Source organism: Alligator sinensis, unplaced genomic scaffold (genome assembly GCF_000455745.1).
Source record: "Alligator sinensis unplaced genomic scaffold, ASM45574v1 scaffold264_1, whole genome shotgun sequence".
NCBI classification, from domain to species: Eukaryota; Metazoa; Chordata; order Crocodylia; family Alligatoridae; genus Alligator; species Alligator sinensis.
In genome coordinates, this window is record NW_005841831.1 from 543,365 (window position 1) to 553,512 (window position 10,148).

The 10,148-nt window shown below is 47.6% G+C and overlaps 1 protein-coding gene across 5 annotated transcripts in view; it reads right to left on the reverse strand.

Annotated features, from left to right (window-relative positions):
• The window catches only part of MAPK8 (mitogen-activated protein kinase 8), a 126,531-nt gene that overhangs the window by 111,116 nt on the left and 5,267 nt on the right, over window positions 1-10,148 (reverse strand). The window contains exon 1 of one of the 5 annotated variants that reach the window (XM_025207842.1): window positions 3,167-3,189. The exons of the other annotated variants lie outside the window; for them this stretch is intronic. The gene's annotated coding sequence lies outside the window, so the exon portion shown is untranslated. Of the gene's footprint in view, window positions 1-3,166; window positions 3,190-10,148 lie in introns of those variants that run through there. 5 annotated transcript variants of the gene reach the window in all.

The following is a 10,148-nucleotide window of genomic DNA, read 5'->3' on the forward strand; positions in this document are numbered from 1 at the left end:
GGAATATTTCATCAGTTTTCATACCAGACGGCTTTGAATCCTCAAAGGTCCTGAACAGCATTTTAGACCTTTTCAGGAAAAGCACAATGTCTGCAGAAGGACTGTCTCCTCACAGTATCACGAGGGGAGCTGATGACAGCACTTAAGATTTGCTGGGGATAATGCATTGCAAAGGTGGCCAACTTGCAGCAGAGATGCCACAAGTAGCACAGGCAACCTGTGTGTGGCATAGGGTAGATGAGGAAGGGGACATGCAGCACAGCAGCAAATAGGGTATGAAGCAGAAAGCAAAGCAGTAAATCAGGCAGAGAGCACATGCCTGGGAGCGAAAACAAAGTAACATGAGACAGCAGAAGGGGACTGGAGTGGCACATGGGGAGGATGCAGAACTGATTTGCGACACTTCCCAAAATGGTTAGTCCCCATTGATGTATTAGATATCCACCTACTTCAGACAAAACGAAACATTTCTTGCATCAACAGAAACAGCATGTTCATTCATTTTCTCCGCGTAGCTCAGAGTGGTGCTTCACATAAAGATCAGTGCAGCCTAATTATTTGATTCCAGTTCCACAGTAGTCAACATCGTTTTATATCTCTTAAACAGGTAGTCTATGAAAGGGATAGTAGGTCTTTCTCAAATTTTTATAATTGCTGTAACCATTTTGACAGTTTCCTTAAATTCTGAATCCTTCTTATTTTAGAATAGGTAAATGTTAAGGTATTTCTAAGAATTACAATTCCCATGTTCAACATAATTACACTGAAATTATGCTAGTAAAATTGTTATTACTAAATTAACAGAATATCTACATGTACATCTACAAGCCTGGATACCGCATTAAGATAGCCCCTGAAGCCTTTTAAAGTTACAAAAAGTGTAGAGCAAGTGGGTCCTGAAGTGTTTCTGTACTGTCCATCCTCCATTTTAACCTCCCCCTTACCCCCCACAAACATGCATCCTTTCTCATTCCTCCAATGGTTGCAGGTACTCAGTGAATCCTAGGGAGGAAGATAAACCTTAGTCTGAAGTCAGGTAGAAAGAAGGAGATATCTGCATCTTATATAAACCAGCTGAATCAGACACATATTGCATAAGCTCTCAGAAGAAGAGGAGGACTTCATCAGATGCATCAGACAGCATCTGATAAAAGTAAGCCTGCTTCTTATGAAAGCTTATGCTATACATTTCTGATCAATTAGTCTATACGATGCAAATCTACCCTGTCTTCTCCTATGGAGGGAGCCAATGAGGCAGCTGGTGAACATAAGAATCACCAATTCTGTATTTTTGTTTTTGCGGGGGTGGGCAGGGAGATTGCTGACTGACTGCCAGAAGCAGTCTCCCACAGGAAAGGAAATGCACTCACTTCCCAGGCGGAGCTCTTTATTAGTAGCTGCCAGTAAGTAGCCTGCAGCCTCTTACCTCTTTGAGGTCTGCTTCATGCTACTCTCAGCTCCCCTTCTTGCATGTATAAATATAAAACTCCAGGGAGATGATATGCTCCTGTGCCATCCAACCAAGGCTCCTTAGGGGTTATTTTTTAAGGGAATATTTCTGGTCCTGGAGGCAGGAACTATACGCTGGGAGTGTTACCTCAAATTACTTTTATAGAAAAACTGTCAGAGATGTCAGGGTAGCAGACACTGTACGAACAGTAGAGCCAGGAAAAATATCTGAACCCCACTTCAAATGCCAGAAGCCTAGGTAGGGTAAAAGAGACAATGCACTGCTATTCATTCCAATGGGAATTCAAACTAGGGTGCAGAACGTAAATGAAATTAATACTGAGCATTCTTATATGTCTGTCACTTGGATTCCCTGTATCAAATCTACATTCAAATACTAACTGCTAGCAAGTCGCACTGAAGCCTAAATATAGCTATGCTTTGGCAATAATACAAATCATGTTTTGCCAGTTCAATGCAACCTATGAAATAGCTAAATATTAAGCTGAAACAATACTGGAGGGGGTGCACGTGCACTTCAGGGTGAAAGGGAAGAAGACCAGGAAAAGTATATAAAGGAAGGAAAAAAGAAACTGAATTAAATATATTTAGATATACTGTTACATTAATTAAGAGTTTGAATCAGATGTTCACTTCTATACTTTGCATAATCCCAAACAGCCCAAAATAGCCTCTGCAGCAATTAGACTTCTCTGCGACTGCTTGCCCATGGAGAAATGTCTAAGAATGACATCAATAAAATGAAGACAATAACTATCTGAATATTAGAGTCATTGTCATTCCCTGTGAAGGCAACAATGCAAGGCCCAATCCAGACACACAGAGCAGCTGTTGGTAAAACACTACTTGGCCAGCTGGCCTAGATGGAGCCACCACAGCTCAAAAAAAATATTTCAAACACAGCTCCCTGCAATGTGAAATTGGGCCATTTTAGACAGTACTTTCCTCAAGTACCTATTTAGGCAGGATCAAAAAACAAATTGCTACAAATCAGGCATGGAAAACCTGCTTACAGCTTGTTACTAAGAATACAAGTGGGGGAAGGGTTTGTCATTTTAAGGTGGTACTACTACATATAAGTCATCAGTGCAAGCTTTTCAAATTAGAGCTTGCATCTAAATTGTGTTAAGCAAGTACACAAGTTGCATTCACAAAAACAAAAATTTTTAAAAAGCCAAATTTCTTAATGTACCTCTAAAACAATAACTATAGAACAGTTCCTTCAAAGTCCTTAGAAAAATGAGACAGCTGCTTTGCCTACACAACACCTGATTTCTTTAATTTGCCACATAAGCTTTTGCTTGAGGCTTGTGCAGAGTCCTTCACAATTGTGGCTATTTAGACTTTGAGACCTACTTTGGGTTCAGCAGAAATTAAAATGGTAAATAATGAAACCACAAGGACAGCAGCTAACTGTAAAACTGAAAGATCATTTAAGAGACATCACTTTTCTAAACCAAGTATTTTTCCCAGATTCTTCATTTATGAAGTCCTCTTTAATCACGTTCCAGCAGATCCACCTTCCCCTCCTAATCCTGTTCCACACAAGTCTCAGAAATACCATATTTTCTTGAAACAACACCCCCCCCGCAAACAAAACACCTTTTTTGGGGGAAGGCAGAACAATGACAAAAATATTTTTCCAGAGTTATGGTTGAACAGAGCAGAGACAGAGTCTAATCTTCAGCTCACTTACCCATTCTTTCTTGCTTAAATAAAAACTAAAGCTGTAGCAGCTGCTAAAGGCTGTCTCCATGGGTGGATCTATGCTTCTGAAGAGCTAAAGAGTCTCCAGGGCTATGAAACAGCAGAAGAGACATCAGAAGCAGCCAGCGGACACTAAAATTGCCACGGGAAAGGTTAGTTTGATTAATGGAACATCAAGACCATTTAAAAGCAAGACAATTATTAACATCTTTGGAATGAAGAGCAATGAGCCATGAACTCATGAGCAGGCAAAATATGGCCTGTGGGCCAGATCTGGTCCAACTGACTGGATCCAGCCTGCACCTGCTCTGTGATGCTCCACATGGGGCCAAGCCCACCCGCTCCCACCAAGACAGCCCACACCGCACACCCACCGGCACTCTGACCAGTGAGTGCATCTTTTGGCTGTTGCCAGTGTGCTGCTCTTCTCCCCTCACCTCCAGCAGGAGCTGCAGAGCTGAAGCTTCCTCCCCACCTACCCAGAGCAGCACAGCAGTGGCAGGAGCAGAAGGAGGAGCTGCTGCTGGAAGTGAGGGGAGCAGAGCAGCACCTGGCCGGCTGCTGCCGCACCAGGAACAGCCCCACCATGCGGGCCAGGACCTGGGCCAGTGGGGCTGGTTCTGCTCCCCTCGCCTCCAGTGGTAGCTCCTCCTCCTGCTCCTGCTACACCGCTTCAAGTGGGGGGGAGCTTCAGCCAGACAGCTCCTAACCCAGCATTTGGGGCTTTGGCTCCAGGTCCCAGCCACTTTTACCTGCTCTGCCTCCCCACCCATAGGCGGCTCCTCATCATGCCAGGGGGGTGGAGCAGGTAGAAGGTAGCCAGAGCCCCGTGTGCTGGGGCAGGAACCTCCCAGCTGAAGCTTTCTCCCCCACCCCACTCAGAGCAGTGCAGCAGGAGCTGCCGCTGAAAGCAAGGGGAACAGAACAGCCCTGCCTGCCTGGGCCCCAGCCAGCACTCTTCTCAGTGTGGCTGCAGCTGGCCGGGTGCTGATCTGCTCCCCTCCCTTTCAGTGGCAGCTCCTCCTCCTCCCAACTCCTGCCCCTGCTGCCAGACAGGCAGGTGGGCAGGCAGGGAAGCTTCAGCTGAGCAGTTCCCACTGGAGGTGAGAGGAGAGGAGCAGAGCAGCACCTAGCCGAAGCTGTGCGCTGGCCAGAAGCTGTGCACTGGCCAGGGTTGAGCTGGTGGGCACAGGCTGCCCTGGGCAAGGCTTGGCCCCATGTAGAGCACTGTGGGGGCAGCCATGGACTACACCACCCAAGCAAGCTCTGGGCACACACCCCCACTTCCTTCCACCCCCAGCTGGCTCCCAGGACCTAGCACCCAGGCAGCCCCCCCAACACACACAGACACACCCCACACATCCCCATATACATCTCACCCCCCGCCCCTCCCCTGAGGCAGACTGTGCAGGAAGCAGATCATGGCTTGGTCTGGGCCCCAGCTCTGAGCTATCACCACCTCAGGGCCAGCCCCATGATCCCAGACTCACCCACCTGTCCCACTCTGAAACACTGTTCCCCTCACACCCAAAACCCCATAGCATGTTTTGGTGACTTGTTGCACATGCGAGGGGAGACAGAAGGGGAAGACAGCGGAGCGGTCTGCTGACCTAGCTCACAACAACTCATCAAAAGTGCCTATGTGGCTTACAGGCCTAAATAACTGCCCCTCACCTCCCTCTGCATTACCTAAACTGACTTCCTCAGCTGCCTGAATAAGTAATGCCACTGCACTCTGGAGTAGGAATCAAAACAGATGAGAAGAAAATCAGTTTCCTTGCTTGAGACATGCACCCCAATTTTGGAGGGCTGATTTTTGGGGAAAATGTGCATGCAGTATGCAAGTAAATATAGTCTATCTTGTAAAATACCAGGAGGCACCTGAAGAAGTGTGTTTGTACCTGAAAGTTTGCAAAGAACAATTATTCCAACTATTCAGCTGGTCTAATAAAAGATGTCGCACATCTATCCAAAGAACCTTGTCTGCCTATTGTCCTTAGACCAACATGGCTACAACCAACAACCCAGTATGCCCTCTACATACTAATCAAATAACTACTAATTAAAAGAAATATCTGTAGTGGCTCCTAACACTGGGGCTACTAGTGCTTTCACAACACTTAGCTGCAACATGTGCTATGGACCCCTAGAGACCCACCAACACCAACTTCTGCAAGCAGTAAGCAGCAAAAGCAAGAAATTTTGAGCAAGGGAGCAAAAAATTCCACCATGTTGTCCTGTAATAGTTATGTGTCAGAGTACAACCAAGCATGTAAAACCTGTAAAACATTCTCCTTGGCCATAGGCCACTATCCTAAATCATTGTACAACATTCTTACTGTTTGCATAACCTGTGCTTTAACTTTTCATCCAATTCCAAGTAAACTAAAGATGCTTAAAGTGGAAGAATGGCAACTTTCTTCTTTTCAGTAGTATTTGTGTGGCCATTCTGTATTTTTCTCCCTAACAGATACATAAGCCTCTCACCCATAATTTGGAAACAAAAGCAACACACAGCAACACACTGTGTGTACACACATACACACAGACATCAATTAAGATCTGAAAACCCATTTGCTGAGAAGATGGGAAGGAGGGGGAATAACTGATAAAAAAATTTCAAAAATAGATAGGATTTAGGTGCAAAACAGGATGATGTCACAGGTATCCTTGGCAAATAATACAGGTGATGTCTGGTCCAGTCTAGAATTCACACTGTACAACTTTTAATCTGAGCAGCAAGCACATGAAGTCCAGGAAAGTGTCACTATTATAGGTGTTTAAAAACATCACATGGTTTAGGGTGAAGGAGCTATACAATGTGCAATTAAAAATCCAAAGTTTATAGCCATTATGTTGCAGTGTTGTTGGTGGTAGCCATGTTGGTCTAAGAACATAGGCAGGCAAGGTTCTTTGGGTAGATGTGATATCTTTTATCAGACCAAATGAGTAGTTGGAAAAAAGTTATTTGCAAGCCTTATGTTGATCTCTATGTTGATTTTTAATTCAGCCTGAAAACAGCCTAGTCAGCTACAATGACTAAGAGTAGACAAAGAAGTATTAATTGTTGACTGACAAATAATAACTAGAGTGTATTTTCTGTTTCTGAATTTGGACGTTTATGCAACCATTTGTGAAGCTAGTACAAGGATAACAGATTCTGAACAGTCAGATACGCACAAGAACAATTCTTACTGCCGATATTTAATATTAAATTAAGAATTCTAATAAGTTGCAACCTGCAATTCTCTTTTAAACTGGCTTAACTATTAGGGGTGCACAGACAGAGATTTTCTCGGCCAATACCAATGGCCAATTTTTAACAAGCCATATCAGCTGATACCAATTCGATTGCTGATATTTGGTCTGTCAGCTTGGAGAGCAGCATCCTGCTGCTTCCCAGGAGCCCACACCTGAGACATTGTGGAGAAGATCCCTAAACTCCTCCAGCCCACTGACCACCATCCCATGCTCCTTATCCATGTGGGCACCAATGACACAGCTCGGAGCGCTCCCAGCCGGGTCATGAGGCGCTACAGGGATTTGGGAGTGGGGATAAAGGGTCTCAGGGTGCAATGGCGTTTTCTTCGATCCTCCCAGTCTCGGGCTACAGGCTGAGGAGAGAGAGGAGGATCCAGGTAGTGAACCAAAGACTGCAGTGCTGGTGTCACTGGGAAGGCTTTGGCTTCCATGACCACAGTCTGCTCTTTGGTGAGAGAGGCAGCAAGCTGCTGGGAAGGGACAGCCTCCACTTCTCTCCGCTGGGGAGGAGGCTCTTCTCAGCAAGACTGGCTGACCTGGGAATTGGGGGACTACTGCCACTGATGGCCTACTGGGCAACCCCTGCAATGCCAGCGGGCCTAAGCACTTAAGGGAGCCCACCCCTGGATCAATCTGTGGGCAAAGCAAGGGCCCCTAAGGGGACACTTGCCTGCCTGTACACGAATGCCAGAATCTTGGGGAATAAGCAGGAGGAACTTTGTCCTCCTGCTTAACACAAATAATTATGACAGCATAGGGATACCAGAGACCTGGTGGGACGCCACCCATGACTGGAACACAGGTATAGACGGCTATATCCTGTACAGGAAAGACAGAGTAGACAAAAGAAGCGGGGGGGTAGCTCTCTATGTCACAGAACTTCCACCCAAAGTCAAGAGCTTGACCAGGAGTTCACCAGGGAATTGGCTGAGGCCACCGGTCCATGGTTGTCATGGGAGACTTCAACTACTCAGATATCTTGTGGGAAGAGCACTCGGCTAAATCCGAGCAGTCACAAAGCTTCCTATCACCCGTGGATGGCCTCTATCTGACTCAAGAAGTCTACGGGCCAATGAGAGGTAAAGCACTGCTCGACCTGGTACTGGCAACTGGGGACGACCTAATCAGCGACCTAACGATCGATGGGAAGCTGGGCAACAGTGACCATGAGCTGATCACCTTCACCATCCGCCGTAAAGCTGGCAAGTCAGTCACCACTACAGAAATTCTTGACTTTAGGAAAGCTGACTTTGACAAGCTCAGGTGGCTCACTGGTGAGGCCCTAAGGGACCAAGACCGCAAGGGGAGGGGAGTTCAGGAAGAGTGGTTGCTCCTCAAGGGAGCAATCCTCAATGCACAAGCTCAGGCTATTCCATCTCAGAGGAAAGGCAGCAAAAGGGCCAGGCAGCCCCCTTGGCTCTCCAGGGAACTAGCAGACCTCCTGCACATAAAAAGAAAGGCCTACAAAGGCTGAAGGATGGGCTCCACCTACACAAAGAAATAGTCCACACTGGTCTGGTCCTGCAGGGAGCAAACCAGAAAAGCCAAGACTGCAAAGGAACTCCAACTAGTTACAAGTATCAAAGAGAATAAAAAGTCCTTTTTCAGATATGTGGGGAGCTGAAGGAAAAGCAAGGGCAACATCTGACTTCTGCTAAACCAGATGGGACAACTGACGCCCAGGAAAAAGCCAAACTATTAAATGGGTACTTTGTGTCCTTCTTTCTTCAGTCCCACGGGATGCCCTTGCCCATTACGGGACAGGGAGGTCCGGGTGAGGGAGATTCCCTGCTGACCTCATGAAGGAACATCTTGAGAGGCTGGACACCTTCAAGTCAGCCGGCCCTGGCAACCTACACCCCAGGGTACTCAAGGAGCTGGCTAGCATCATAGCCCAGCCCCTGGCACAAATCTTTGAGAACTCCTGGCACTCTGAAGTGCCCGAAGACTGGAAGAAAGCCAATGTGGTGTCTATCTTCAAGAAAGGGAGGAAAGTGGATCTGGCAAACTACAGGCCCATCAGCCTGACCTCTATCCTGGGCAAGGTCTTGGAAAAGATTATCAAAGAGGCCATCCTTAACAGACTAGCTCATGCCAATATCCTGAGGGATACCCAGCATGGGTTTGTTGTGGGTAGGTCTTGATTGACCAATCTCGTTTCCTTCTATGACCAGGGGACCTATCACCTGGACAAGGGAGAGGAGATTGATGTCATATATCTTGACTTCAAAAAAGCCTTCGATCCGGTATCCCATGATCACCTCTTGGCAAACTGGCCAACTGCGGCCTCGGGTCCACCACGATCTGCTGGTTGGGGAATTGGTTCCGTGGTCCGCTCCAGAGGGTGGTGGTTGACAGAAGTCAATCATCGTGGTGCCCTGTGACCAGTGGGGTCCCTCAAGGCTCTGTCCTTGGACCTGTATTGTTCAACATCTTCATTAATGATGTGGACATTGGAGTCAGAAGCAGACTGGCCAAGTTCACTGAGGTTACCAAACTCTGGGGTAAAGCATCCACACCTGAGGACAGGAGGGCGATCCAGGATGACCTTGACAGGCTCAGGAAATGGGTGGATGAGAACCTGATGGTATTTAACACCGAAAAATGCAAGGTTCTCCACCTTGGGAGGAAAAACCTGCAGCATCCTTATAGCCTGGGCAGTGCTTACGCTGGCTAGCACTACGAATGAAAAGGACCTGGGGGTCATGATTGACCACAAGATGAACATGAGCCTCCAATGTGATGCAGCAGCTAGTAAAGTGAGCAAAACACTGGTTTGCATCCATAGATGCTTCTCAAGCAAATCCCAGGACATCATTCTCCCATTGTACTTGGCCTTGGTGAGGCCACAGCTGGAGTACTGCATCCAGTTTTGGGCTCCAAAATTCAAAAAGGATGTGGAGAAGCTTGAGAGAGTCCAGAGAAGAGCCATGCGCATGAGCAGGGGTCAGGAAAACTGACCTTACGATGAAAGGCTAAGAGCTATGGGGCTCTTTAGCCTGGAAAAGCGCAGGCTCAGGGGTGAACTGGTGGCCACCTATAAGTTTACCAGAGATGTGCACCAGGATCTGGGGGAACTTTTGTTCACCAGAGTACCCCAAGGGATGACAAGGTCATATGGTTATAAACTACTACAAGACCATTTCAGGTTGGACATAAGGAAGAATCTCTTTACTGTCCGAGCCTCCAAGGTCTGGAATAGCCTGCCATCAAAGGTGGTTCAAGCACCCACATTGAATGCCTTCAAGAGAAATTTGGATGCTTATCTTGCTGGGATCCTATGACCCCAGCTGACTTCCTGCCCCTTGGGCAGGGGGCTGGACTCGATGATCTTCCAAGGTCCTTTCCAGCCCTAATGTCTATGAAATCTATGAAATCGACCGGTATGTCTGTTGTGGAGGAAGAGGCATGGAGGGGGCAGATGGAGGCCCTTGTGGTGAGGGAGGGAGTGGGGCTGGGGCAGAGGCAGGTGCTGTCCAGCCGGGGCAGGGTGCAGGATGGAGTTGCGGCTTGTCCAGGGGGCAGCTTCCTGTCCAGGGCCAGGCTCTTCCCAGAAGAGGGGCTGGGGCTGCGCTCGGGACGGGCGGCAGTAATGCTGGGAGGGGGGGGCTTCAGTGTGGGCTGAAGCCACCCCAAAATTCACTATAACCCCCCCCATAGCAGCGCTGCTGCCCGCCCCAAGCACAGCCCCCACCCAGCCCCTCCGGCGG